General features: G+C 41.3%; 1 pseudogene; it reads left to right on the forward strand.

Moving 5' to 3' along the window:
- The first annotated feature begins 289 nt into the window (after positions 1-289).
- On the forward strand, positions 290-5,150 carry LOC116377249 (caveolae-associated protein 1 pseudogene; annotated as a pseudogene).
- The last annotated feature ends 862 nt before the right edge of the window (positions 5,151-6,012 follow it).

The following is a 6,012-nucleotide window of genomic DNA, read 5'->3' on the forward strand; positions in this document are numbered from 1 at the left end:
CTGCTGGCTGACAGCCAGGAAGACAGAGGACAGAGGGAGGAGGACAGGAGGACAGAGATAGGAGGACAGAGGACAAGAGGAGGAGGACAGAGGACAGAGGACAGGAGGACAGAGATAGGAGGACAGAGGACAGAGGGAGGAGGACAGAGAGAGGAGGACAGAGAGAGGAGGACAGAGAGAGGAGGACAGAGGGAGGAGGACAGAGGACAGGAGAACAGAGATAGGAGGACAGAGGACAGAGGGAGGAGGACAGAGGACGGGAGAACAGAGATAGGAGGAAAGAGGACAGAGGGAGGAGGACAGAGGACAGGAGGAACTGATACTAACCGATATCTGTCTTCTTCCTTCTTTATAAACTTCACTTGGGAATTTTATTTATTTTATTGCCATTTTAGATTTCAGGTTTCCAGCTAGATATAAATGACTTTAGTGAGTTTCAGTTTTAGTTGTAAACTGTTACGTGCTAACTGTTGGAGTCGCTGCAGATTCATATCTTAAGATTTTGTCTGGGACTACTTTAACCTTTTATACTATACATGTTTAATCTTTTGTGGCTTACACAATAGATGTTTCTCTCCCTACATTTTCACTGGTCATTCTGGACCACAATGTTATGTTTACATTTAGAATTTGTCAAGGTGGCTTTGCTAAATCTCATTAACACTTACGCATTAACATTCCTTGTGTTCTCTTCTCCACAGGATGAAGTGAAGGTTCCCTCAAAACTCAGCATCTCTAAATCCCTGAAGGTTTCTGAGTCTGTGTCAGGAAGCAGAGGGGGCAGCATGCTAGAGCTCAAGGAAGCTGTAGAAGAGGAGGAGGGAGGAGAAGGAGAGAAGGCAGACAAGCCCCATGTAGACCTCTCGTCAGATGAGGAGGGGGTGGAGATTGAGGAGACCATTGAGGAGACCCGTGCCGAGCGCATCAAGCGCAGCAGTCTGCAGCGTGTGCAAACCCTGAAGACGGTATTCTCAAAGGAGAAGATGGATAAGACCAGAGCAAAGACCAAAGAGAAACTGGAAAAGACCAAACAAAAGACCAAGGACAACCTGGAGAAGACAAAGCAGAAGACCAAGGACAACCTGGAAAAAACCAGGCAGAAAACCAAGGACAATTTAGAGAAGACCAGACAGAAGACCAAGGATAACCTCGAGAAGACGCGTCACAACATTGAGAAGAAGATGGGCAAGCTTGGAACACAAATGAGTGTCAACCCTGAGCGCAAGCAGAAGATGCAGACATCCCGTGACAAGGTGAAGAAGGCCTTCACGCCAGACCACGTTGTTTACGCCCGGTCCCAGACCGCTGTGTACAAGGTGCCCCCCTTCACCTTCCACGTCAAGAAGATCCGCGAGGGCATCACTGAGGTGGTTCAAGGCACCGAGATGGTGGAGGTCTCCCAGGAGGCGGATCCCTTCGGCGGAGTAGATGGGGAGGTGGAGGAGGGCGCGGTGGAGGTTGAGATGGAGATGATGAATGGAGGAGGGGATGAGGAGGAGGCTGATGAGGATGAAGATGAGGACAACCAAGATGCTCTGCAGGAGAATGAAGACAGAGATAGAGACAGCGACTAGATAAAGAGTCAGGAATTTGCCAAGATCCTAACATAATTCCTGAGGTTCTTTTGTAGAAGAAAAAGAAGTAATTCATTGTGGGAAGATTGCTTAAGAATAATTGCGGTTTATAACAACTTGGGTCTAACTCTTTTTTTTTCAATAATTTTGGCCATTATTACTATTAGTTACTATAACTTTGTACTACCAAGTTATTGCTGAGATTTGGGAACACGGAGTCATTTCTATGAGTTTGACATGTGGTTAACAAGTCAAAACTTTGTCCAGATTATCTAAACCACTTTATTTGAAGGTAAAATTGAAAGGGCGTACCCAGACTGTCAGTAATAATCCTTCAGCATACAAGCACAGTATTGTAGGACAAAGTTTAACCAGGAGGTTGGTAATGTTGTTTTCTCCTCCACATAAGTTCGGCAAACCTCTGGGTTTGTTCCCCTCCTGTCTGATTGTCTGTCTGTTTGTACACGGTCCCTGTGTAAATATCTCATATAGTGTGAAAGTGATGAGTGAAAGTGATGAACGCACAGATAATTATCACCTGTCTCTGCAGTTCCCTGAGGATCTACGCATCCTTTTTTGCATCTTTCAGCTCATTGTTTAGGGTGTTTCGTCCCACAAGACTGCGGTGAGACTGAAGAGTTTCACCGCTCTCGTCAACTTCGTTTCCAGCTGTTTTAAGTGCAAATGGCTACGATACACCCGATGTACACTCCCTGTTCAGCAGCGACAGCAGACAGACAGAGTTAGAGACTAGCTGGTGAAGGAAGTAGCAGCCCTTTTTCTCAGGAGTTGGTGGAGATCAAAACCAGAGCTAAAGGGAGAGCGAATATTTTCCTTACTTATATATTTTCCAGGTGGACCCAAGCACCACTAAATAGCCAACTGTTTGCCAACATGCTAATATGTCACCTTGTCGTGTTTCCCTTAAAGGAACAGTGTGTAGGATTTAGGAGGAGACATTGGCAGAAATGGAATATCATTTTCATAACTATGTTTTGATTAGTGTATAATGTTACCTGAGGATGAGCCCTTCATATCTACATAGGGGTGGGTCCTCTTCACAGAGTCCGCTATGTTTTACCACCATGTGTCTACACAGAACGGACAAACTAAACACTGGCTCTAGCGAGGGTAGTAGCACCACTTTTCTAGTTTCATGAAAAGATCATCTTTCCAGCGGTGAAATACTTCTTGAAGTATTTTCACGTTACCTTAAAAAGCCGCCACAGGAGGAGTTAGCGGAAGGGGTTTTAAATTGGATGTAATCTGCACCCTGACCAGTAGGTGTCACTAAATCTCACAAACTGCTCCTTTAAGTGGCCAAAACATTACCAAAGAGCAAAGCCAGGACCAAGTAGGGTTCCAGCTTACATGCATACAGAGTTGGACCCAGCAGGTCAACCTGACCATGTGTTACGACATTCCCAGATCTCAGCAGTTAATTTGACAAGACAATGTTATTATTACCAATAACAATGATGACCAAAACTATAAAAAAAGACCAAGTGGTAACAAAATTACGATTTAACAACTTAGGGTTTCCTTTATTCAACTACAGGTTGTGTACTTAAAATAAATCAGAAAGGGCTTAGTTTAAAGGGCTTAATGGAAATCTTCCCATATTTGCAAAAGCACTTTGAGGGTTGTTTAGAACCCATTTGTGTTTGGAGTAGATGATGATGAAATTTGAAAAGAAAAAGAAGAAGAAGAAAATAGGAAGAGGAAACCAAAAATAACGTTGCTATTGGCTGAGGAAAGGAGGCGGAGCAATCGCAGAACTGACAAGATCAACAAATGATTAGGAAGGGACACCATCATTTCCATTGTAAGAAAGTGCAAATTGTCAGTATTTTCTTTTTATCAAAAGCCCCAACCACTCACAACTAGTGGCATGAGCACATGGGAATGAATCATCTCCTTTCCACTGAACGTCAGTAGCATTTGTTGAACATGAAGAGAAATAGCTCATGACTGTTGAGTAGCAGATTCCCAATGGCCAAATTATTCAAAAACACACTAAGTACACATGCGTGCTTAAAATGCTGACATTTATTTTGTATTGCTTACCACATATGCATACATATTCCTTCCACCCTGTTTGTTGTTCACCTGTTTAAATACTGAAGTGTTATCTTACTCTGCCTAAGTTACTGATTATTTAGTGATTCTGTTGTCATTTCTATGTTCATGATGAGCTAACAGTTACATATTTGTATATGACTTGTATGTGATCACATTTTACACTTGGCCGAATGTAGCCTAATAGTTGTAGTTTTAGCACACCTTGTTGCATGCAATGTTGTTACACAACATTTTACTGCCAAAGAATAACCAGTGCCCATAAAAATGAAGGTCTGCAAGACACAGAGCAGAGACAGCTCATCCATAGGTCTCGTGCATTTCACTCACCGATGGTATTCACTTTGATTATTCTCTTCTTCTAACCTGCTATGTGTCATTCTACGATGTGTTTCATAAATAAACTGAGATAAGGACAAATACTTTGGGCTAGTTCTCACACACCTCTGGTAGAAGCAGTGTAGATTCTGACCAGGGCTGTGTACACTCAGGACCTGGCCGTTCACGGCACTAGGTTTCAGAACTAGTGTGATTGCTGCAGTCTGACGCTGACCCCTAGTGTCCAGTCATCCCACTATGATTCCCTCTGCTCCAGATGAAAGGTGCATTTCACCACATCGCCGTGACAATAATGACACACGGGGTTCCTCAATGGCCCACGCTTACTTATTTGCAATAAGGTTTTTATAAATGTGTTATATATTCTCCACTCCTCTACTGGTGGTATTTTCATGAATGCCTTGCAAAAAATAATTCAAGAATTAATTGATTAACTAATTAATTTTCTATTCTAACATAGTCAAATTAACTTTCCACCCACCTATGCACTAATCCTGGTCAGGGTAGCGGGAACTAGAACGTAACGCGGCACACTTTGAGCTGAAGGAGTGTACACCCTGGACAGGTCAGCAAAGAGCTAGCACAGAGACAGACACAAGATGCATCTGTGAATCCAAAGTAACAGAAAGTATAGAGTTTTACATAATTGTTGCCAAAGTTTACCACATTGCCACAGTATTTGTAGGTCAAAGTTTAGTTCCTCGCTCAGACACATCAAAGTGTATTTGTTTTTTTTTGTATATAATGTGAATCACTGCCAGTGCAGATCATAATGGTTTTTGATTTTATTTACCAGAGAGCCTTTTGCCTTCTGCTGCCTGCACTTCTTCTGCATTTAGAAACAGCTTCTCGGGCCAAATCATTGTGATGTTTGCACAGATTTCACAGTGCAACAAATGATATGTAAGCAAAGATAAACTATTCTCGCCTTTATACAATGTGGTAGAATGTGTTGAATGCTAAACCCTTCATAGTGGATCAACAAAGCCATGTCTGTCAGAGCAGTGACAACATTCAGGTGTGCTGAGGCCTATTTGTCTACATAATGTAGTTCACACTTAACTGTTTCCTTGCTTTTGTTTTGTTGGTAACTGATTCCTGTACGTTTCATTGCTTAACCACTAATGATTTAATTAATAAATGCTATTTGGTTCACAATGTCTGTGTTTTTATTGAATGTTAGCAGAAAAAGTGAGGGACTGGACACAAAAAACTCTGCTGATAGTTTACAGTACAGCTGTAAGATCTAATATGATAGGCTATATGGCACCTGCTATGTGACATTTAATTTGGTCATTGTTTCTTTTTTTCTTTTATTGTGTTTTCTATTCGAGCATATTTGTCAATCATGGGAGATTTTATGTATAGCTCATGATAAAGTCAACAAGCTCAATGTCACCAGATGCACATAGAAACATTGTCACAATGTTGCAGAGGTAGAAAGTGAAAAGACAAAAAGTTATAGAATCCACTCACTGTTTGTTTTTTTGCTCCCACAATAGCATTTATTTCCGCAAGGACCACATTCTATACAGAGGCTATCTTATAATGATATCAGTACGCAACAGGTTTCCAGTCTTAGAAGTAATTGTCTATAACCCAAAGCAATTGTGTAGTCATATTCAAAGGACAAATGAATAATCATCAGCCACAGGTCACAACAAATGGAAGGCAAAGCAATACATCATATCATATGTAGAGTCAGATGAAACCCAAAGTTAAAAGAAAGCAATGTACACTGTAAAATATATATATTTTTATCAAAACTATAAATAATCCAAAAAAACATGATTATGTCACTCCTAACTCTTCTCATTCAACCTGTTGCCTCCTTTCATTCTGACTCCTCATCCCAGAGGTGGGGCTGTTGGCGGAAATAGCTTTCTGAAGTTAGCATGAATGTAACCGGAAGCGTAGGTTTTCTGTACCTAAATTAAAAACGTGAAAACTATTATTATCATAATTATTTGGCGAAAACACCAATAAATCCTATTCAGCATATTTGATTGATGTATCCTTT

Source organism: Anarrhichthys ocellatus, unplaced genomic scaffold, assembly GCF_004355925.1.
Source record: "Anarrhichthys ocellatus isolate YVR2014 unplaced genomic scaffold, GSC_Weel_1.0 scaffold1061, whole genome shotgun sequence".
Lineage (NCBI taxonomy): Eukaryota > Metazoa > Chordata > Actinopteri > Perciformes > Anarhichadidae > Anarrhichthys > Anarrhichthys ocellatus.